This window comes from Macaca thibetana, chromosome 1 (assembly GCF_024542745.1).
Source record: "Macaca thibetana thibetana isolate TM-01 chromosome 1, ASM2454274v1, whole genome shotgun sequence".
In the NCBI taxonomy this organism is placed as follows: domain Eukaryota; kingdom Metazoa; phylum Chordata; class Mammalia; order Primates; family Cercopithecidae; genus Macaca; species Macaca thibetana.
Genome location: NC_065578.1, coordinates 193,738,017 through 193,763,800, shown reverse-complemented (window position 1 = coordinate 193,763,800; position 25,784 = coordinate 193,738,017). Strand labels below are relative to the sequence as shown.

The following is a 25,784-nucleotide window of genomic DNA, read 5'->3' as shown; positions in this document are numbered from 1 at the left end:
TCTCCCTGAAATCTTCCTGATTGAGAAGTCTCCTGAACCAAGACTCTTCCTACTAGTTAGGTAGAGGCAACTGAGACCCCCCCAGGAGCTGAACTGAGACAGGCACCCCACAATGGGGCTACATCCAAAACAAGACCCCCAAAGGAGCTGAACGAGACAGACATCATGGTAGAGCTACAGACATCCTGCAATGGGGCTATGGACAGACACCCCACCATGGAGTTACAAGGCCAGTTGCGAGAAGGAAGAAAGTGTTTGCAGCTCCTAGGATACTCACCAACCCAGACACCCCACAGTGGGGCTACAGACAGACACCCTGCGATAGGGCTACTGTTATGAGACATCTCCCCAGGACTATTTCTCTATTGCAATTAAATCCATGCATATTATGAAATGGGAGAGTTCCCTGACCCCCTCCCTCGTGGAACTTGTGACAGGGGTGCATCTCGTTTGCTCCACCACTGTGCTCAAATACCTTACAGGATAGGGAGCATGCAGACAGGCAGGTGCAGGAGCCAGGGCAAGCGTGTTTGGTCTCAGGACCCACAGTAGCATCTAGGAGTGTGTTACAATTAATGCTCTTTTAGCAGTTGCCATCTGCAGACAGCTAAGTGTTACACCAGCTCAGTGGAGTCAGGGTGACAGCCTTTTACACCCTGCCCTCTTGGTACCTGGCTCCTTGTCCCGCATCCAGGAAGAATCAGATCGCATGGACTTAAAGGATGGTGAATGTGGGGATTTTATTGAGTGATGGAGGTGGTTCTTAGAGGGATAGGTGGGAAGCTGGAAAGGGGATAGAGTGATAAGATTATCTTTCCCTGAAGTTCAGCCATCCCATCTCCTTTCCGACCATCCCCAGCCAAACTCCTCTCAACGTTCAGATGCTCCTTCTCTTCTCTTCTCTCCTCTGCTGCTCCATTCCACCGCTCTTCTGATTGTGGATCCTGGGGTTTGGGCATTTTATGGGTACAGGATAGGGGCATGGTGAGCAAGAGTGGTCTTGGAAAAGGCAACATTGGGATGTGAAAACAGGAATGCCTGTTCCCATTTAGGGCCACAGGCTTCCAGGCTTGAGGGTGGGGCCTTTTCCAGGGAACTGCTCTCTTCTACCTACTATTTCCTTGCCTCCTGTCCATATCAGTTGGTTTGGCAGCACCCTACCAGTAGAGAGAGTACCAGAGTCAGCCCCCAGTCCAAGAGAACTAGGCAGCCACTTGGGCTGACCTCTGGATCCATCGCTGGAGGTGGGTACCAAACCACAGGCAGGTAGCCACAAGGGCAATCCCAGATGAGCCCCCAAATTTGTAACTGCCCAGTGAGTTCGCCTTGCCCGCTGTCTAGACAGAGCCTGATTTGCCAAGACAGGAGAATTCCAATACAGAAAGAGTAATTCACACAGAGCTGACCATATGGGAGACTGGGATTTTATTATTTCTCAAATCATCCTCCCAGAGCTAACTTTTGAAGAATAAAAAGAATTGTGCAAAAAGGATAAGGCATTTTACATAGAGATGATAGCATTTGCCAAGACATAGAGGCATCAACTAGTTTACTCAGGGATCTTTAGGTAATTCAGAATTGGTGGCTCAAAACATGCAAGATGGGCCCAGGCACAGTGGCTCACACCTGTAATCCCAGCCCTTTGGGACATTGAGGTAGACAGATTACTTGAGGCCAGGAATTCAAGACCAGCTTGCCAACATGGCAAAACCCCATCTCTACTAAAAATACAAAAGCAAAACAAAACAAACAAATAGCCAGACATGGCGGAGCACACCTGTAATCCCAGCTACTTGGGAAGCTGAGGCACGAGAATCACTTGAACCCAGGTGGCAGAGGTTGCAGTGAGTCATGATCATGCCACTGCACTCCAGCCCGAGCAACAGAGCAAGACTGTCTTTAAAGAAAAAAAAAAAAAGGCTAGATGGGGTATGGCGTAACATGAAATCTATTTCTTATTGCCCATGGCAGCCTCTGAAATACCACAAACATACTGTGAAAACTAATGCAATTCTGATCTGTGAACAAAAGTTTCCATTGAAACTAATACTAACCTTGGGATAGTTAATCATATTTCTGCTAAACTGTGAGTTCTTTAAAAGCAGCAACTGCATTTTAGGCATTTCTGTACACTTAGTAGTATATGCATTTAAGTCTTTAATGAATATTTATTGAGTTCACATAACTGAACTCATGAACTAATAATTTGTGAAAAACCTATGTGCTTTATGCTATTAAGTTCATCACTTTTTTGATACTTTATTGGGAAAATGGAAGTTACTGAAGAAATTAGTGTTTTTGATCAGGGAAGAGAGAGGAGTAAATTTCTAAAATGGGATATTTTGGGTAAGTGCAGAACTCTAGTAAATTAGGAAAATCGGAGACACCATGAAAACACAGAACTTGCATGTAGGTGAGGAAGGAATGATGAGGGGATGTTAATGACATACTTTGCAATTTTATAGAATACAGCAGTTCTAGGTACCCTCTCCCTCTCCCTACACATTCCATTTAATGTCTTCTTCCTTCTCCCCTCTAAAGTGAGTACCCTCTGGCTATCAATAACTCTACAAGGGAAGAAAATTAAGAACATGTAAGAACAGGGTGATTTAGCAAGAAGTAGGTACATGAAGCAAAGGAAGCTGGTTGTTATTCAGGGACTTTCCCTTTGATGGGCTTTATGCTTTTTAAACTCTGATGATACTAGATATCAATAGATAACTATAGGCACTGAAAATGTATTTAGAATTTATGACTTATCAAGGACCATGAGATTTTACGAATATAAGATCAATATATGTAAACAGTGCCGTGTGTCTTGCCTCTCCACTGTTTAATACTAGTTACATGTATAAATTTTAAATGTGCATAGTCTGAAATATGATCCCAGAAATAGATAATACTTCCCCATTATCTGTCACCATTTACTATACTATATAGAGAAATAAATAAGTACACAATATGAGGAAGAGAACAGTATAAAGTTGAGCAACTCTCTATGTTTTGAATAAATGCTTTCACGTAGAAAAGCCAGTATTTATTTAATGTAGGTAACCAAGAAGAAAATTTAAGTAAGTTGAACGCCAAGAATTGAGAACATGTGACCATGCACATCTCCTATAAAATTGTTCAAAGTAATACACCTTATTAAAAAGTTCAGATTCTACATAGAGTCATGAAATTTTACATCACTTAAAAATAGTTATTCAGCAAATATGTGTAAAACGCTGTTTTTATACATTTAGAATATATCAGCAAAGTAATATATTCCTTAGAAGTCCATTATTTCAACCACCTAGAACCCAGTTGCAAAAAAAAAAAAAAAAAAAAAAAAAAAAAAACTACAAATGTCTTGAAAACAATAATATGAAGCCATTAAAAGTTTTGTGAGTTAAGTTTGAGCAATGTTTGTGAAAATCGCTCACAGTCCTTTGATTTACTTTATTCTAATAAGCTCAGATCTCAGAATTTCTAGTCCACAAAGTAGAATGTGATAATTTGAAAGGAAGGGAAAGAAAAGAGATGAGATGTTTTAAGTAGGTTACTTTTCTGAATTTTACACCTGTGTATGCTATTGTTAATGCACATTCATTTATAGAACACAAAGACTTTATAATTGTAATGTTTAATGCACATATATTTGAAATGGATATATTGACATTGAGATATTTTGTAAATTAAAAAACTGATAATGTGAGAAATATTTTCATTAAGGAATCAAAAATTATTTCTCTTCAATGGAGAGAGAGGACAAAATATAATAAACATAATAAATAAACAACTCCTATGTTAAAAGATGACAAACAATATGCATAACTTAAAGCAAAATAGAATCAGAAGTGTCAGGGTGTGTTCTGGTAGTGAGATTGAACTTTTAAATATTGTAGTCAGGTTAAAGGTTATTGAGGTAACAATTGAGACTTTCATTATAGTTATATACAGATTTGACATATAATAAAATCTACCTATATACAAATATATAGAGAGACATATATGTGTCTGTATGTGTATTATATATCAGATATATCACATATCTGGATATCATTATAATGAAAATATGCCTAACTATCAAAAAACTCAAGGCCTTCTTTTTGTTATTCACTCTCATGTGTCATACCAAAGGCTGGAGACCTTCAGTTTGCCTTTAACCCTGAGCAGCAGGACAAAGCCACTTCTAGCTTGTATTCCAGAAATACATTTCTTAAAACAAGTGCTCTAAGGAAAAAAGCATTTGCAATGTAATTATTTTATTTGTTTAGTAGATTTTTACAGCACTTATTTCATGTGTTCAACACCTTTGAGCATATGTCCATCTGCCGTAAGGCAAAAGTTTAAAGGGATTTCCTGCAGTGATGCTTTTGCTTTCTCAGTGTGTGATTAGAAGTCCTGTGATCGACCTTAACTGAAGAAGGATTTAATAGGAATAAATTATGGAAAAGAAACAAAATGAATCAGAATTTAGCTTTTGAGAAATCAACAAACAATTCACTTTTTAAATTATCGATAAGAAAACCCTCTGTTTATAAGTGGTGCCTCATTGGCTAATAATTACTCCTTGAAAATATCTACCCATATCATTGAATCTAAGTGCCATTTGCTAAGATATCCTATAGTTTTAGCTTTTCTCCGTGCAGATTAATAGCAGAAGCTGTACTTCATCCAGACAAAAATATTTAACATCAAAAGCAAAACTTATGAAATAAGGAAGCTAAACACCAAGGCTCCATTTAAGGTATACAAATAGTATTGATCATTGGTGATAATCATCTTCTGCTCATGTGCTATGCTAGAGCAAAGAATAACTGACTCCCATACACAAGGAAAAAGATCTTCAATTTGCTCTGTTGTTATAAAAGTGCTTCTAAGTCTCTCATATTCATATTGACTTCTATTCTTTACTGTTAATATCACTTCACAAAAAGACTAAAAGTACATTTTGGTTTATTAACAGTAATAGACAATTAGTTATAAAATTTGCCTGTGGTTAAATTTATACTCAACTTATTCTCAAACAGATTTGAGGCTGCTTGTAGTAACACTGATATAATGAGTAGTAAATACAGACGAAGAGGAAGTCAATATGCTAACCCTAAGTTTGCTCAGTTTCTGAAGATACCTTTATGGCAAAAAGCCAGGTCAGTAAACAGATCCAGCAAAAGTGCCAGCACCCTTCATTGGGAAAACTTCCTCTCCTGAACCTTTAAATCAGCACAGTGCTTTTTTATTGGACACCTATGATGCTGTAGAGCTTCAAATTTTAAGCAGCCAGTTTTAAAAAGAAAATAAAGTACTACAATACCTAGCTCTTGTGTAAAGAAGAAGAAATTACAGATGTTTCTCAGGAAAAACTTGTTATCCAAGCATTAATTTTTAAAGTAATTTCTCAGGTGGTATTTTTATTAGGGGTAGTGAGTGATGTAAGTGACAGGGCCTTCAATAGCATTTTTACAGCATGGTCCAGACAGGTTCCTAATGGTTGTTTCCTACAATGACCTTAAATTTTTTTAAAGCATAACTATAAATCTCAGTAAAGATGATTCTGCATTGTCACATTTTCTTGACAATAGTTTGACAAACTACACTTCAAAAACCACATGCTTTTAAAAATTGGAATTTTTCTACAGCCCTTCATGCTAACAACTCTCAATAAATTCGGTATTGATGGAACATATCTAAAAATAATAAGAGCTATTTATGACAAACCCACAGCCAATATCATACTGAATGGGCAAAAACTGGAAGCATTCCCACTGAAAACTGGCACAAGACAGGGATGCCCTCTCTCACCACTCCTATTCAACATAGTGTTGGAAGTTCTGGCCAGGGCAATCAGGCAAGAGAAAGAAATAAAGGGTATTCAGTTAGGAAAAGAGGAAGTCAAATTGTCCCTGTTTGCAGATGATACGATTGTATATTTAGAAAACCCCATCGTCTCAGCCCAAAATCTCCTTAAGCTGATAAGCAACTTCAGCAAAGTCTCAGGATACAAAATCAATGCACAAAATTCACAAGCATTCTTACACACCAATAACAGACAAACAGAGAGCCAAATCATGAATGAACTCCCATTCACAATTGCTTCAAAGAGAATAAAATACCTAGGAATCCAACTTACAAGGGAGGTAAAGGACCTCTTCAAGGAGAACTACAAACCACTGCTCAATCAAACAAAAGAAGACACAAACAAATGGAAGAACATTGTATGCTTATGTATAGGAAGAATCAGTATCGTGAAAATGGCCATACTGCCCAAGGTAATATAGATTCAATGCCATCTCCATTAAGCTACCAATGACTTTCTTCACAGAATTGGAAAAAAAACTACTTTAAAGTTCATATGGAACCAAAAAACAGCCTGCATTGCCAAGACAATCCTAAGCCAAAAGAACAATGCTGGAGGCATCACGCTACCTGACTTCAAACTATACTACAAGGCTGCAGTAACCAAAACAGCATGGTACTGGTACCAAAACAGAGATATACACCAATGGAACAGAACAGAGCCTCAGAAATAATACCACACATCTACAACCATCTGATCTTTGACAAACCTGAGAAAAACAAGAAATGGGGAAAGGATTCCCTATTTAATAAATGGTGCTGGGAAAATTGGCTAGCCATAAGTAGGAAGCTGAAACTGGATCCCTTCCTTACACCTTATACAAAAATTAATTCAAGATGGATTAGAGACTTAAATGTTAGACCTAAAACCATAAAAACCCTAGAAGAAAACCTAGGCAATACCATTCAGGACATAGGCATGGGCAAGGACTTCATGACTAAACCACCAAAAGCAATGGCAACAAAAGCCAAAATTGATAAATGGGATCTAGTTAAACTAAAGAGCTTCTGCACAGCAAAACAAACTACCATCAGAGTGAACAGGCAACCTGCAGAACGGGAGAACATTTTTGCAATCTACTCATCTGACAAAGGGCTAACATCCAGAACCTACAAAGAACTCAAACAAATTTACAAGAAAAAAAAACAACCCCATCAAAAAGTGGGCAAAGGATATGAACAGACACTTCTCAAAAGAAGACATTTATGCAGCCAACAGACACATGAAAAAATGCTCATCATCACTGGCCATCAGAGAAATGCAAATCAAAACCACAATGAGATACAATCTCACGCCAGTTAGAATGGCGATCATTAAAAAGTCAGGAAACAACAGGTGCTGGAGAGGATGTGGAGAAATAGGAACACTTTTACACTGTTGGTGGGACTGTAAACTAGTTCAACCATTGTGGAAGATAGTGTGGCAATTCCTCAAGGATCTAGAACTAGACATACCATTTGACCCAGCCATCCCATTACTGGGTATATACCCAAATCATGCTGCTATAAAGACACATGCACACATATGTTTATTGCGGCACTATTCACAATAGCAAAGACTTGGAACCAACCCAAATGTCCATCAATGACAGACTGGATTAAGAAAATGTGGCACATATACACCATGGCATACTATGCAGTATTTACTCATCCATAAAAAAGGATGAGTTCATGTCTTTTGTAGGGACATGGATGCAGCTGGAAACCATCATTCTCAGCAAACTATCGCAAGTACAGAAAACCAAACACCGCATGTTCTCACTCACAGGGGGGAATTGAACAATGAGAACACTTGGACACAGGAAGGGGAACATCACACACCGGAGCCTGTTGTGGGATGGGGGTAGCAGGGAGGGATAGCATTGGGAGATATACCTAATGTAAATGACGAGTTAATGGGTGCAGCACACCAACATGGCACATGTATACAAATGTAACAAAACTGCACATTGTGCACATGTACCCTAGAATTAAAGTATAATTAAAAAAAGAAAAAAGAAAAAAAGAAAAAGTGGGACTCAAAATGAGGACCTGCTTCCCATTGGGATCAGTTGTACAAAGTTTAGGTCTTAAGTATGTAGTAATCCCATTATCTCACTCTGTTTATTTTTATTGTAATAGTCTTAATATTTGCATTGTACCAATGGTTTATTGTTTTCATGTGTATTAAACTATTTGATCTTCATAGCAAAAAAAAATTGGAAATTTTTTTAAATTTGAATTCTTCCAAATATTTTATCTTCACCTTTGCCTATTGAATGCCTCATGCCTTGTAGTGACAGTGGTGGCTACATATTTTTCTACTGTGGCCTTGGCACATTTCTTAAGCTAATTACAAAACTTAGATATGCAAGAGTACCTTCAGCATTGCAAATAATGAGCATATATTGTCTTCCGGATCCAGATGCCAAGAGAGACTATCTCCCAAGATTACAGATTCCCACAATTGAGAGGTTCGTGTCAGCAACCACAATACTCTCAAAAATGTAAATCAGATTGTATCCCTCCATGACTTTCCCATGCTGTTAGAATAAAATACAAACTCCTTACCTTACTTCCAAGGTCCTACATAATCAGGCCCCTTCTCACCCTGTGATCTCACCTCCTACCACTTTCCTGTTCATTCATTATGCACTAATCATCCTAGCCACGTGTCTTCCTCAAGTATAACAAGGTCTTTCCCATGTTTGATATTTCCTCCTGCCTGGAATGATCTTCTGCAGATATTTTCATTGCTAGCTGCTTCCTATCATTCAGATGAGAGTGGATATTTTTATCTTGTTCCTGATCTTAGCGGGAACAAAATGCCCAGTTTCTCATCATTCACTATGATTTTAGGTGTAGCGTTTTTGTAGATGCTCTTTAGAAAGTTTGAGGAAATTCCCCTTTATTCCTCATTTGCTGAGAGATTTTGTCATGAATGAGTGTTGGGTTTTGTCAAATGCTTTTTCTACATCTATTAAAATGATCACATTATGTTTTCTTCTTTAGCCTGTTGATGTCATTGATTACATTTATTGATTTTTAAATGTTGAACTACTTTGCCTACCTGGAATAAATCTCATTTCGTAGTGGCATATAATCCTTTTTATACATTGGTGGATTTGATTCACTAATTTTGTTGAGGATTTTTGCATCAATGTTCATGAAAGATCTGAGTCTATAGTTTTTCTTTCTTATAATGTCTGTTTTTGGCATTAGGATAATGATGTCCTTATAGAATGAGTCAGGAAGTGTTCCCTTTGCTTCTATTTTCTAGAAGAGATTATGGAGAATTGGTACCATTTCTTGCTTAAATATTTGGTACATTTCACCAGTGAAACAATCTGGGCTTAGTGATTTCTTTCTTGGAAGGTTATTAATTAATTTAATTAATTATTAATTAGTTTAATTTCTTTAACAGATATAGGTCTATTCAGATTTTTTTTCAAGGCGGCAGTGCATTTTATCTAAGTTATCAAATCTATGTGCATAGAGCTGTTCATATTACTTCTTTATTATATTAAAACATTTGTGGGATCAACAGTGATGATTCCTCTTTCATTTCTGATACTGGTAATTTGTGTTTTCTTTCTTTTGTCGTTGGTTGGTTTGGCTTGAAGTTTATTGATTTTATTGATCTTTTCAAAGAACCAGCTGTTTAGTGTCACTGATTTCCTCTATTATTTTCCTGTTATCAATTTCATTGATTTCTCCTCTAATTTTTATGTTTCTTTTCTTCTGCTTACTTTAGGTTTAAATTGCCATTCTTCATTTAGTTTCCTAAAATGACAGCTTAAATTACTGGCTTTGAATATTTCTTCTTTGCTAATAAACAGTCATCCCTCCATACCTGTGGGTTGTGCATCTGCAGATTCAGCCAAATACAGATCGAAAATGTTTGAAAAAGTAAAACCAATAAAAATAATACAAATTAAAAACCAATACTCTACAACAACTATTTACATAGCATTTACAGTGTATTAGACATTATAAGTAATCTAGAGATGATTTAAAGTATACAGAAGAATGTATGTAGGTTATACGCAAATATGACACCATTTTATATAAGGAACTTGAACATCTGCAGATTTTGGTCTCTGCAGGAGGTCCTGGAACCAATCCCCATGGATACTGAGAAATGACCATATGTAATTAATGTTATAAATTTCCCTCTAAATATTGCTTTTGTTGCATCCCACAAATTTTGATAAGTTGCATTTTCATTTATTTTGAATATTTTCTAATCTATCTTGAGACTTTTTCTTTGATACAGATTATTTAGAAGTATATTGCTTAATCTCCAAATATTTGGAGACTTTCCAGGAATCTTTCTGTTACTTATTTCTAGTTTAATTCCTGTATAGTCTGTGAATATAACTTGTGTAATCTCTATACTCTTAAAAGTTGTTTTTCGTCTTTTTTCGTTTGCTTGTTTGTTTCTGAGACAGAGTCTTGCTCTGTCACCCAGGCTGGAGTGCAGTGATGCAATCTTGGCTCACTGCAACCTTCACCTCCCAGATTCAGGCAATTCTCCTTTCTTAGCCTCCCGAGTAGCTGGGATTACAGGTACCCGCCATCACACCCAGATAATTTCTGAATTTTTAGTAGAGACGAGGTTTCACCATGATGGCCAGATTCATCTCAAACTCCTGACCTCAGGTGATCCACCCGCCTCGGCCTCCCAAAGTGCTGGGATTACAATGTAGGAATGAGCCACTGTGCCTGGCCTGTAAAGTAGTATTTTGCAGCTCAAATGTAATCTATTTTGATACATATCCATTAAAGCTTGAAAAGAATGTGTATTCTGCCATTGTTGAAGTATTCTATAAATTTCAATTACATCAAGTTCATCTAGATCAAATTTATAGTACTATTCAGGTCAACTATATCCTTACTGACTTTCTGCCTGTTTGACCTATGAATTACTTACTGAAAGGTGTTGAAGTTTGCAACTATTACAGTAGACTTGCCTATTTGTCTCATGTAATTTAACCCTTTGTTGTTAGATGCATGCTAAGGATTCTTATATCTTCTTGGAGAATTGACTTCCTTATTACGTAATGCCTCTCTTTATCTTGATCATTTTCCTTGTTCTGAATTTTGTATTGTCTGAAATCAATATAGCTACTTCATCTTTCTTTTAATAAGTGTTAGCATGGTATATCTTTTTCCATCCCTTCAATCTATATATGTCTTCATATTTAAAGTGGGGTTTTGTAAATGACATACAGTTGGGTTTTGGTTTTTTTCATTTACTCTGATAATCTCTGTCCTTTAGTTGATGTTTTTAGATCATTTACATTTAAGGTGACTATTGATGCAGTTAGATTAATATCTACTGTGTTTGCAACTGTTTTGTATTTATTGCATACATTGTTACTTTTTTCATATCTTTTTCTGCCTTGTCTTGTTTTTGAACATTTTATACTATGCATTTTATCTCCTCTTAGAGATAGCAGTTACACCTCTTTTTGAAAAAAGTTACTTGCTCTAGAGTTTGCAATATACATATTTAACAAACTTAAAACTAACTTCAAATAACAGTTTGTTTCACATGTAGTGCAAGGTACCTAAGAACAGAGTTTTCCCAATTCTTTCTTTCTGACCCTTATGACATCATTGTCATTCCCTCCACTTATCCATATGCTAGATATTGTTTCTATTATTACTTTAAACAGTTTAAAGTTTAGTGTTTAGATAAGAATAAGAAAAATAAAAGATTTTATCTTCATTTATTCCTTCTTTAACATTCCTTTTTTAAATATAAAACTAAGTTTCTGACCTATGTCATTTTCCTTCTTTCTGAAGAACTTCTTTTAATATTTCTTATAGGGTGGATCTGCTTGCAATGAATTCCTTCAGTTTTTGTTTTTCTGAGAAAGTAATTTTTCTTCACTTGTGAGGGATAATTTCACTAGATGTAGAATTATAGGTTACAGGGTTTTGTGGGGTTTTTTAAACAATACTTTAAATATCTCACTCTATTGTATTCTTTTTGTATGGTTTCTGACAATAAATCTGCTGCAATTCTTGTCCTTAATCTCCCATCTGGCTGCTTTCAATATATTTTTGCCTTTGGTTTTTTGAAATTTGAATATGATATGCCCTGGTGTAGATTTTTCGTAACTATCCTGTTTGGTGTTCTCTGAGCTTTCTGGATCTGTGGTTTGCTGTCTATAATTAATTCTGAAACGTTATTGTGCCATTATAGTTCAAATATTTCTTCTGTCCCATTCACTCCTTCTTCTCTTTTGGTATTTCAACAATGTGTATATTACACCTTTTGAAATTGTCCCACAGTTCTTGGGTGTTCTCTTCTTTTTTAAAATTCACTTATCTTTTATTTCAGTTAGGGAGTTTTCTGCTTACCTATCTTCTAGCTTAGTGGATTTTTTCTTCTGTTATGCCGTGTGTACTGATGATCCCATCAAAGGCATTCTTCACTTTTAATACAGTGTTTTTGATTTTTAGCATTTCCCTTTCTTTCTTAGAGTTTCCATTTCTCTGCTTACATTACCCTTGTGTTCATGCATGTTGTCTATTTTTTTCCACTAGAACCCTTAAATATTAACCATAACTTCCTAGTTTGATAATTCCAATGTCTGTGTCATATCTGAGTCTGATTCTTAGGCTTGCTTTATCTCTTCAGACTTTCTGCTTGTCTTTTAGCATATCTTGTAAATTTTTGTTGAAAGCTAGACATGATCAGATAATAGGAACTGAGGTAAATAGGCCTTAAGTGTGAGGTTTTGTTTTAATATGGCTAGGAGGTGGGTTGTATTTGATGTTTGCTGAAGTTGCACATGCCATAAGCTTCCAATTTCTCTAGTGTCCCTGTTTTCCTTTCTATAGTATTTGGGCTTCCCTGTATTCGTCAGGGTTCTCTAGAGGGACAGGACTAATAGGATAAATGTATATATGAAAGTTAGTTTATTAAAGAGTATTGGCTCACACAATCACAAAGTGAAGTCCCACAATAGGCCATCTGCAAACTGAGGAGCAAGGAAGCCAGTTCAAGTCCCCAAACCTCAAAAGTAGGGAAGCCAACAGCAGTCTTCAGTCTGTGGCCGAAGGCCCAAGAGCCCCTGGCAAACCACTGGTATAGGTCCAAGAATCCAAAAGCTGAAGAACTTGGAGTCTGATGTTCGAGGGAAGGAAGCATCCAGCATGGGAGAAAGATGGAGGCCAGAAGACTCATCCAGTCTGGTCTTTCCACGTTCTTCTGCCTGCTTTTATTCCAGCTGTGATGGCAGCTGATTAGATTGTGCCCACCCAGATTGAGCATGGGTCTGCCTCTCCAAGTCCACTGATTCCAATATTAATCTCCTTTGGCTGCACCCTCACAGACACACCCAGGATCAACACTTTACATCCTTCGATCCAATCAAGTTGACACTCAATATTGACCATCACACTTCCTAAGGACTCCTCTTCAAGAGAGTCTGTGTTTTTCAGCTCCTTCAGCTATAATTCACTGTTATAATAGAGCCTGATTGTTATGGGAGTGAAGTATGAATGAAGAGAATCATTCATTCTAGAGTCTTATGATTAAATTTCAGTTTTTTAGTTGGCCTGTGTCCCTGGGCTGTGACTTTTACAAGTGTTTTTTAGGTTGTCCCTCCATCCCAGTAGGTGAAACAGAAAGGCTCGAGAGAGAGCTAGAGTTGAAGAAACTGTCCTTCCCCTACATAGGATAAGGCCGTGGTAATGTATTTTTCCCTGGAGAGTAGGCCTTTGTCATGAGAATGTTCTAGGCCTATTTTTATAATGGTTACTTTCCCCCTCTATCTGCAGAACTTTTTCATGTCTCCCAACTGAAACTATGCACACTAAACACAAATTTCCCATTTTCCCTTCCCTTCAGCCCCTGGCAACCACCATCCTGCCTTCTAACAATGTAGTCTTTTACATTTGCCATAATGTTTTAGAGGTTCCTCCATATTATGGTATGTATCAGTATTTCATTCCTTTTTATCACAGAATAGAATTCATTGTATGGATATAAGACAGTTTATCTACTCAGTAGTTGATAGACATTTGGGTTGTTTCTACCTTTGACTATTATAAATATTATTGCTATAAAAATATGCATACAAGTCTTTGTGTCAACCTATGTGCTTATTTATATTGGTTAGATTTCTATGCACAGAATTGTTGGTTTGTGCATAATTTTTAAGAAGCTAACAATCTGTTTTCAAAAGTAGCTGTACCGTGTTATGTTCCCACCAGCAATGTATGAGAATTCCAGCTTCTCTACAGTTCTGTTAATACTTGGTATTTTCTGCTTTTTTTGTTATAACCATTCTAGTGAATGTATACTGTTGTCTCATTGGCATTAATTTGCATTTCCTGAATGACAAATAACTGTTAAGAACTTTTCATTTTCAGATTGAATATCTCTTATCCAAAATGCTAGGGACCCAAAGTATTTTGAATTTTCTATTTTTCTCAGGTTTTTAAATGTTTGCAGAATACATACCACATAAATATTCCTAATCCAAAAATCTGAAATCCAAAATGCTCCAATGAGCATTTCCTTTTCATACAACTATTGCTGGGCAGAATGGGTGGGGGAACATTGCAGATGTGGAAGTCCAATTCTCTTACCACCTGCTTGGAGTTTTTTTCCAAAGAAGTTTTTTTTCTTTATGGCCCTAGGATCTGTCTCATCCTCATATTTGAGTTCTGGACTGTTGCTGGAGAAAATCACAGCTCTGCAAATTTTTGGTTTTCTGTGGGGAGAGTGAAACCAGCTTGCTTCTGTACTGCCACTTTAAAACCAGATGTTTGCCAAAAAAAAAAAATATTTTTAATGGTAATAATTAGCATAAAATTTGCTTTTAGGACCATTGTAAGCCACAAAGATAACTACAGTAGCACAATTTGTAAATGGGGCTGATAGGGAGTGGCACATAAACAGAAATCCTAAAGGCTGAACATGTAAAATCACAACTACTTTTATGCCTGTATTTATCTGGTCTAACATGGCAGTAAACCAAATATGTTTTGATAAAGTAACAGCAAAGTGTTATAATGATTGCCACACCCTTTTTTCTTTGTTTTGAGGAAGCAGGAAAATGCAGAGCAGAACAAATCAGTTCTGTTTCAGACTCTACCCCTCTCCCTGGTTCCAGGCTAAACAATACCCAGGTAACAAGTATAAATAAATGAGGTCACAAAGAATTACACAATACCCAAGCTGATGCAATTAAAAAAAAAAAAAATGACATGAAAATTGTAGAGAAATTTTGTCAAGATAATGTGCCAATAGGGTTGAAAGACAGAGGAGTCAAAGATGACTTATAGCTTTTAGCTTATGCAAATGAAAGAACGGCAGTTTACTGAGATCCAAGAGAACCAGGGTGTGTGACCAGAACTCGATAAGTTGTTTTGTGACTATGTTATGATTAATTAAGCAGTCAAGTAAACACGGAAATGGGCGGTTGAATATGTTAAGTTTGGAATTCAGATAATAAAGGACTAGATATATATAAATTTGAAAGTGATCAGTGTAGACATGGTTCATAAAGCCATGGGGCAGGGTGAAGACAGAGAGGAAATGTAGTTAAGGAAAAAAAGAGAGAGAGATTGGAGAATTTAGCTACAGGATTACACCTTAGGTTACACCTAAGTTTAGCTGTCAGGAAGAAGAGGAAGAAACAGCAAAGGAGATCCAGGAGTAACCAGTGAGGTAAAGAAAAAGAACCAGAAAGAAGCATGTTCCAGAAGCCACGGGAAGAACATGTTTCAATAAAAAATGCTCAGCTATATCAAACCTGCTGTTGACAGGTGAAATACAAACAGGATTAGGCATCACTGTTTTGACAGTAGTTTAAGTGGAATGATGGGAATTCTAAACCGAATAGGAGAAGAGAAAGTAGACATAGCAGTACTGACATTTCTTTTCAAGGAGTTTTACTCCAAAGGGAAAAGAAGAAATGGGGCAGGAGGTAAAATGGCACAGGAATTCAAGCAGAGGCGCATTTATCATGGAACTAGTGAAGTTTAAGTTTCAGGGCTTCTCACCTATGCAGGCCACTTCTATGGCCCTGGGAGGGCTCCTAACAATGTATTTATGTATATGTGAAAATAAGGTTTTTTTAAACAATTTCCAAAAGTAAAACATTTTAACTAAAATAAGCCATTTTCTCCTTCCATTCTAACTTCTTTCCATCAAACATTCCCTCTTCGGTTGGCTACAGACACTTCTGGATTCTGACTAAATGAGAGTTAAATTAGTAATATATTTAATTTGCATTTATGTTTTGTTTTAATTTTGAACATTATTTTCAAGTAAAACAAAAATAATATTAAGTTGAATTAAAAATTATTTTCCTTTTTCTCTTAAATCCTGAAGAACTGGAATGACAAAATAAAATGACCCATTCAAGTCTAAAACACTATGAAAAGTACCAAGAATTATACATTTCTAGTCATTAATTTATGAACTAATGTAGTTATTTTTGGCGGTAGTCTACTTGTTTTTTTCATTCTTTGAAGAAATATATAATCAATGTGAAGCAAAATAGACTTGAGAAAGAAGTGAAATGACAAAAAAAATGCTATGACATAGGAAGATGAGTCAGCAAAATATGCACTCTTTTATAGTAGATACCTACTATATCCAAGAACAAAACCTGTTACACAGGGTAAAACAGAATTCAAAAAGACATTGTATTTCCACTGGAATTCTTTAGATTTTTCTGAAATGTCAAGACAGCCATAATTTGGTTAATATTAATCTGAAACATCAGCAAGTCATCATGTCTGAAAAATATAGTATTGTATGGACACTACAATGTAACCACATTTTGATGCACACTAAATAGGAATGTATGTGAAACTTCTCTTTATTTCCCAAGACCCCCTAAATGATTTTTAACAAGCTGCTAGATTTTCATACAACCCTTTCCTGGTCCAATATACAAATACATGGTCATTCAGCCTCTCCTAGAAGAATGTGAATGACACAGAATCTGCCACTCTAATGGGGAGGCCATATTTTTTGGTTTATTCTGCTTCATAATATAGCAAGGAGCTCCCTGACTACAAAAGTGGATCAGAGCCTCTAATCTTGGAAATAGTGCCCCCAAGCTCACTTTTCTTTTTGTTTTTGCTCTTAGGTCTCATCCTTCCTCAATGATTCTCCACACCTCTCACTTTTCATTCTCTACACATCTACACATAATTTTTTTTTTTGGCATTAACAATAGGCATTTAAAAGAGCATAAAGTGAATGCCTCCTGCTACCAGTGGGCATCAAAGAGAAAATGTGTTCCTGGGATCACAATTGCCACAGCAGTTTCAAGACTATTAAGACACTTGCATAGCTGACAAATCCTAGTTAAACGAATTTTGAAATTACCTCTACCTTACTTGTGATGGGCTTCTTTTCAAAGGGACACCAGATTCTGCCATCTGTATGACACATGTGGATTCTCAACAGTCTTAATAAACTTGTTGCTTTTGATGTCTCCTCCTTCTTCAGGACCTAATAGATGTATTCTTGAAACAATTTTAAACGAAGAACTGACTTTTTCCCATTTTTAGAATGTACTCATTATAAAACAAGGCTATTTTTGCAGCAGTCAGACAAATGCACAGCCTCCTTTTTTAGATGTATTTTTAAACACTTCATGTTTTTAATAAGAAAAAATGAAATATATATTTCAACACTATTGGAATATATATATAGGCAACATGGGTGGAATGGATATTCCTCGCCGTATTACACCATGGAATAAAAATACTCCCACTCATTTTCCCTCTTTAAATAATGTAAAGTTCTGTATAGATAATTCAACACAAAACTATTTGCCAACTCGAAAAAGATTTTACAAAAGACATAATATCTTAATAGTGTGGTGTTTTATTCATATATTTTACAGACCTGCTTAATTAATTGAAGCTTATATTGGGGGATTAATCAGACATAAGGAAGAAATAAAAAACTTACAATGAAGGGAGGCAATTATTAAATTGCTTCTGCTCAGCAGAAAATGTTTTCTTCAGGGTCTCAACCATGAATGCCTAAATTCTGGGCAGGGAAAGCAGGAGTATAATAGAAATACTAATCAAAATTCACAGGAAGTTCACACTGCTTTTTCTTTTTAAAAAATGTTATATTTGATACATACAAAAGAATATATTGGCATATAAATTTAAAAGTATAAAATAATAAAGCTTACCTATCAAATTAAAAACATTACCAATGTTCATGATCTACCTATTCCATCTCCCTGTCTTACCAAAAAAGGTAACCACTATCACAAATTTTAAGGATATTATTACGTGCCTTTAAAGAAAAAGTTTTATCAGTTGTGTTATTCTTAACCAATATGTTGTTTGATTTACATACTTGATTTTGAGCTTTATTTTTGAAATGGTAGACTACAACATAGATAGACAGCTACTTGTTTTTTCTCAACAGTTTAATTATTCTCTAAAATTTATAAATGTTACTGTATGCAATTATATTCATTTGTTTTTTGCCACTGTATAATATTCCATTATCACAACATACCAAAATTTTTCTATTCATTTTGAAAATATCTGGGTTATTTCAAGGCTTGTATGTTTTCATTTAATTTTTTTCTTTCATAATTGAGATTTTATTCAATCAGTACATAGCCATTATGGATAATTTGTAAACAAGTCCTAATGTAAGTTTTCTAAAGTATTATTCCATTCTTTTCTAAACAGTAATTCTAGTGACTTTCCAACTTAAAGCTAGAGGCAAAGTTTCCTTAAGAAAATATATCAGGCACTAGTAACTTCAAATATTGATAAACTGTTAGGTTTAAAGCCCCACTAATTAATAATTTAGTATCATAATGCTATACTTCAAAATTTCCAAACTTTAACAAAACTTTAACAATTCTGATATATGGAGAGCCAAAATTAGACAGCAGTTTTCTTTAGGAGCAATTCTATTTTTTTTTAAGCAAGAACATGGAGATAAGCATTAAGTAATTTAAAATATTAAGATACATTAGTGGATAATTGTGACTCCTAATGGCCATTTTGTTAAATTCGTAAGATACAAAAACTGCCCTCCCTAGCAGCCAATACAGTTAATACCCAAGACAGTCAAAGCCTCTCTTATATTGACATCTTCACATTTTAGATTGTACAGAAAAATTACAAGCACATCATTTCTTTTTTTAAAGAAAGTACATACAGCAGGTGTGCACGCGCACACACGCACACTTGCATGCGCACACACACAACTTTCTTCTAAAATATGTGTTTTTAGAACTATTTTTAAAATCTTTTTTTTACAACATAGGTAATAAAAATTTATTTATCCAGATTATAATAAAGAAGATACAGGAACCATAAGACTTGGTAACTATATTAATCAGATTTCATTTTTTTTCTCTCCTTAATTAGAGACTAGACCCTCCTCAGTTTTAGTTTCTCTACTTTCTGCAGGAAAGTTGGCTTTAGTTTCTTAGATGGCCATGTCAGCCTATTTGCCTTTTGCTCCCCATTTTCCTTTGCAATTTTTTGGCTGAAGATTGATCCTTTCTTCCTCCCTTTCTGGCTTAGTTTCAATTTTTGTAGGAAGTGGTTAGGAACCTTGCCAAAGTATTCAAGAGCTCCTCCTTAACTCTCCCTTAGCTAAAGTGATCATCATCTTGAGTTTCCTGGCAGTGGTTTGTGGTGGGGAGCACAGATGCACTGTGTGACCTTTCACAAAGCCAGGTTGCATGGTTGCTGTATCTAAGTACCTCAGATAAGCCCAATTTATATATTCTTCATGTATAGTATTTTAAAATATAAACCACAAAATAGATAATCATTATTAATAAAGCTAATGACTGTTTAGTGCTGTGGTTTCAATGGTCTCTCCAAAACCCATGTTGAAACTTAATCCTCAATGTGGCAGTATTGAGAGATGGGGCCTGCATTCATGAAAAAAATGTATCCATTAACAGATTAATGAGCTATCATGGGAGGGGATATGGTGGCTTTATAATAAAAGAGAGATCTAAGCTAGCACATTATCATGCTTAGTCCTCTTGCCATGTGATACCCTGTACTGCCTTGGAACTCTGAACTCTGAACTCTGTAGAGTCCCCACTGGAAAGAAGGCTTTCACCACATGCAGCCCCTCAACCTTGGACTTCCCAGCCTCCAGAATGGTAAGAAATAAATCCCTTTTCTTTATAAATTACCCAGTTTTAGGTATTCTGTTATAAACAAAAGAAACTGGACTCACACACTTAGATTTATCTAAATACCTATCCTTTTTAATCATCCTCACTTCTTGTATGTGAGACCTTCCTATTAGGGTCTTGTACCTTCCTCCTGAGATAATCTAATCCATTGCTGGCATGGACTTTTTCCATTTTTTAAATCTGTGAATGTTGTTATTCCAGTTTTTAACAGATCACTCTTCTGGGTACACAATTTTAGGTAGGAAGTTATTTTCCTTCAGTAATTTCATTACTGTTGCCTTCTAGCTTCCACTGTTGCTCTTGAGAAATGGCTGTTAGCTAACTGATTCTTTTGTACATGATGTCTTTTCTCTCTGGCTGCTTTTATGATCTTCTCCTTGTCCTAAGTTAATTGTAATTTAACTATTATGTGTCTAGTAGTTTTTAGATATCCTGCTTGGGATACACTGTGATTCCTGTATCTGTGGATTCAAGCTTTTCATCAGTTTTGCTAAATTCTCATTCTTAAAGTAGAATATTGCTTCTCTTCCATTCTATCTATTCATTCCTTCTGAGGCTATAAGATCTTCTCATTCTGTTCACCATATATCTTAACCTCTTCTTATATTTTTTAATCTCCTATCTCATTGCTGCATGCAGTAAGTCCTCATTTAACATCATTAACAGGTTCTTGGAAACTGCAACTTTAAGAAAAATGATGTACTGTATAATTAAACCAATTTTACCATTGGCTAATTGATATAAACAAAAGTACCTGTAGCATATAGTACATCATTTCACTTAAAGATGCAGTTTCTAAGAACCTATCCATGACACTGAGGAATTACTGTACTAGGCAGTTTCTTCAGTTTTTCTTTCCACTTCAATAATTTTATCTTTAACTGTATTTAATCTGCTGTTTAACCTAGCCATTGAGCTTTTTAAAGTGTTTTAGTGTTAAATTTAATAAATATACAAAAAAGAACATAAATATATAATTATATAGCAAATATACATGTACCATATTCCAAGTCAACAACACAAGTACCATAGAAATCTGTGTGCTCCTTCTTAAGTATACCTTTCTTCATCTTTCTAGAAATAAACATTTGCTAGACTTTTATGATAATTGTTTTATATTTTTGCCACCTATATATAAAAATTTAAACAATAGTTTGAAAAAATTGTATTGATAGATTCTTTTGTGTCTTAGCTCTTTTGTGTCCTTGTGTTTTATTTAAGACTGACTAAAATTCTTGCTTGTAGTTCTGGTTTATTCATTTCCATTCCTGCATAGTCATATTTTAAGTACTCACTAGTCACAATTGTCTAGTGACTACCATATTGAAAAGTGCTGCTCCAACCAAAGGTTGGGGCAAAAGTAATTGTTTTGTTTTGTTTTTTTGTGGGTTTTTTTTGCCATTTAAAAGTAATGGCCAAAATCACAATTACTTTTGCACCAACCTATATATATAAGTAGGAGGTGAATTGCTGGGTCATAGGAAATGCATATATTTGACTTGAAAGGATAATGCCAAAATATTATTCAAAGGGATTGTACCCATTTACATTCCCACCAGCAATTTATGAGATCTTATCCATGGAATTTTAACTTCAACATTTCTATTTTTTAAATGTTTACTAGTTTCTTATGAAAGATATAAATGAACAATTTGATAAAAAGGCACACAGGGGGAAATCTAGAAGGGTCCTGAGTGCAGGAGCTTCTGTCCCCATGGAGTTGGGGTAGGATTCTACTGGCACAGAGATGTGTTCACCAATTTGGAAGCTTCCCAACATCTCTATTTTTAAATTCTAAAATATCTCTTTAGGTTCTTTTTCAAGTCAGTCTTGTCATATTGTTACTCTCTTGGTACTTGCTCATTTCTGTGATTTCATCTTTTATATCTAAATTTTATACAGATTTGTTTTATACTGTAAATCTCTTATAATTCCAATATCTGAAATCATTAGACTCTTAATCTGTTTGTTGTTCTGCTGACTCTTACTTGTGGTTGCTTATTTATGTCTTTGGTGATTTTTTTAATAGTCTTCAATTTTTAATAATTAATTTCTAATAGTAAATATTTTACATATTTATTTGATCTGAGAGTAATAGTCCACCAAATGTCCTATTAACTTCTTATATTCTACTGTGGTCTTTTGGGGGTTGTAAGAGGATAAAAATCATGCGTATGGGATTGGAGTTGGCAAATATTAAAATAATTATTCATCCTCATTTGCATAGCAGTGAGTAAAAAATAAAATAAAAAGGGCAATAATTATTCATTTTGCTTTTTTATTTCTCTAAATGTCCTATCATAAACACATAATGCTTTTAAAACTATGAAATAATAAAGTAATCATGGAACCAGAATATTTGCCAAACACAAAATCAATTAGCAAAATTTTATTTGCATTATGAAATAGGATTTTAGGTCAGTTCCTAAGAGGCTAGTTATTCAAAATTAAGGTGTCCCCTTCTCTATGCTTTCCTATTCCACACTGTGGATAACTCTACCAATGCAGAGGCTTAAAAGGAAATGATATCTCGAGACGACTTTTAACATATTGCTTCTGATAGAAGCTAGGGATTTCTACCCATCTGGGAGCACCTTAGCCCCGGTCCAGAATCCCTGGCTCAATGCTGGAATCCTGTCATCATTAGACATAACCATGTCTTGTTATTAAAATGTATATAGAGACATGACTTATGGGTAAGCACATTTAGGTATGGCATTTATACCTAAGGAAAGAAGCCCAAAATGCAGAGAAAATAGCAGGGTAAGGAGCACAGAATAAAAAAGAAAAAACTGTAACTGGGAGTTAATTACAAGGGTTGGAGATAAAAACAGACCTTCAGGCCTATTGCTGGTTACTTGGATAATTTCCCACTATGGCTATTCTCTGGGATCATAGCCTTTTACTTAGTCAAGCGTAAGACACAAGCAAGAATTTCCAGGCAGCTGTTTTCTCCAAGTGCTCGATCCTAGAGATTAGTACTGACCTAGAATTTAAGGTCCATCTTTGTCAACCCTCCCAGAACATCAGAAGTCTTCCATGGTTTTTGGCATCCTTTGGGGAATAATGGTCAAGTTACACAGTTTGAAATTGAGGAGAAAAAAAAAAGGAAGAGGCGGGGGAAGGCAGGAGCAGATAGAACTGTATCAAACAGATGAGCAAATTTTTTGTTAATATTTCAGCGTTTGGGACAGCACTTGGGCCTGTGATTCCTCTGAAAGACTTTTCTGGAGGGTAAGGTTTTCCTTTGGAAAGGGTTGTTACCGCCTTTTATTCACTTATTTTAAAGGAAGACAATTCGATAACAAACTATTTCCGTGGGTGATTTTAGAGGTCAGTGCCGTTTACTGAAGACGTTTAAAACGTCACAGACAGCAGCCAACGCCCTTCCCCAATACCTGATATTCACTGAGGATTTCCTTCATCCTGCGGTTTGGCGTGGGTTTTGGAGGAGGAGTTTCAGAAAACGGTCAACATCAGCACAGTTAGGCCTTTATAAACACGCTATCCAGAGTTCGACTCCTCCTCCTGCATGGCTAGTCTTGAGAGCCTCTTCCCGGGAAACACCCGGGTGGAAACACCATCCAAGGCGAGTGAGCCGCAGAATCACCTAGGGGCGAGAGCGCCGGCGGCCCGCCAGCCGGTAACGCGCAGGCGCAGATAGGGGCGCGCAGAGAAGGGGTAGGTATGCCTGGCTTGCCGCAGGCCTGGCAACCTGCTTCGCCAGCCCAGGAGGGACTCGTTGGCCGGGAAATTGGACTCCGGGTTTTCTGTCTCACTCCACGCGCACAAATTGGACCCCAAGACACCTCACTCCTTTGCCACTTACCCACCCATTGTGGGACATACTCAGCACACCCATCTGACGGCTGCTCTTGCCCTGCCTGGCATTCTTTTCTGAGCTCTGCTTTCTGAGGAAGGCCTGCTCCCCCAACCCTTCCCCACTGCGGTTAATATCTTACAAACTTGACAGTGGAACTGGGGCCAAAGTGACCATTAATTTGCCGGGTAGGGTGGGAATCAGAATCCCGGTTTATCCGCTTCATAGCTGTGTAATCTTGTCAGGTTATTTAAACTTTCTAAGCTACTTTTTGAAACGTAAACACACATTGTAGAATGTTAATTTAGCAACCTCAAATCAGTCGTGTTTTCGTTATTTCCACTGCCTTAAGTCATAAAAGGGCTTCCTTACCTACATCCAGCCAATTGCAATGGCAATTCAGTTAGCAATTTTGGGTAGTATCTTCCCATACAATTCATCATATTCACCTCTGCCAGATTAAATTTCTTAAAAATAAGCTTAGTCATGACTTCCCATTCCCATCTCCAATTAATAATTATTGTAAAATGACTCACGCTGTCTTCCCAGACTACTATTCTACACATATTCCTTGCTGACTGTACCCATCTCCTGCACTTTCTGGCATTCATATCTTCACTTGTGGCCCTGTCTCCACTACACAGTTCCCCTTTCCACATTTCTGTTAAAATCCTACCCATCCTGCATGGCCAACTTAAATGCCATCTTCTTCAGGAAGCCGCTCCTGATTTTCCCAGTGTCCTCATTCTCTCTTCCAGACCTAAGCCTTTTGTTATGATACCTGACATATCTTGTATTGCAGTTGTGTACCTGTTATCCTTTCTACTCATCTTTTCCAATTATACATTTTAGGGTCCTTGAGGGAAAGAACCACGACTTTTTCATCTCTGTATCCCCACAAGTGCTTTCCAAAATATGAACTAAAAATAAGGGGAGGATTTAGAAAGCTTCTGATCATTTTCATTTTGATTGAAACATTCAAAGAAAAGTTTGAGAGTGCGATGTTGAAATTGGTAGCTACAAATTAATTGTAAATGGAGAGCAAGGGGAAGGAAACTCATTTCTTAAACCCCTACTCAGTGCCTGCAATGTGACAGGTGCTTTCACTTATGTTTGCTCACTTCTTCACAATTCTGTGAGGTATCATACCATTTACAGATGAGAAAACTGAGGCTCAATAGACTGACTTTGCTAATGTATCACAGCTTTGAGCGGCAAACCTAACATTTTGAACTCCCTTCTGTAAGTCTTACTTACTGAAAAAAGTAGAGAAATTAGTATTCCTACGAGGTGCTTTTCAAGAATCAAAGGGTTGTTACCCCCTCTTATTTTAAAGGAAGACAATTGGATAACAAACTATTTCAGTGGGTGGTTTGTAGTGGTACTGTTTACTGATGACGTTTAAAACATCACAGACAGCAGCCAACGCCCTTCCCAATACCTGATATTCACTGAGGATTTCCTTCATCCTCCGGTTTGGCATTAATAAATGCCCTTCCTTAAAGTATGTTAAAGATAAGGTATTAATTATGGGGAATACGACATAATAGATAAAACAGATATACCATTTCTATCATTTAAGTACAACAGTACCTTGAATAAGGCATCCAGTGGACTAGAGATCAGCAGGCATTTTAATCTTAATAATTTACACTGATTTTTTTTTTTTTTTTTGTATTTTGTTTTTGTTTTTTGAGACTGTCTCTCTATCCCACGCAGGAGTGCAGTGGTGTGATATCAACACACTGCAACCTCAGTCTCCCAGTAGCTGGGTTAATTATTGCATTTTTTCTAGAGACAGGGTTTCGCCTTGTTGGCCAGGCTGGTCTCCAGCTCCTGGTCTCAAGTGACCCACCTGCCTTGGCCTCCCAAAGTGCTGGGATTACAGGGATGAGTCACAGTGCTCAGTTTGATGTGCTTTTTAAAAATGACAACTCCAATTTTGTAGGCTGCATTTA

The 25,784-nt window shown here is 36.3% G+C and overlaps 1 protein-coding gene across 2 annotated transcripts in view; it reads right to left on the bottom strand.

Moving 5' to 3' along the window:
• Window positions 1–25,290, bottom strand: part of CCDC181 (coiled-coil domain containing 181) — a 70,653-nt gene extending 45,363 nt beyond the window's left edge. Inside the window, exon 1 of one of the 2 annotated variants that reach the window (XM_050784708.1) lies at window positions 25,279–25,290. The gene's annotated coding sequence lies outside the window, so the exon portion shown is untranslated. Of the gene's footprint in view, window positions 1–23,415; window positions 23,653–25,278 lie in introns of those variants that run through there. The other variant, XM_050784699.1, reaches the window with a different exon arrangement.
• Between the last annotated feature and the right edge of the window lie 494 nt (window positions 25,291–25,784).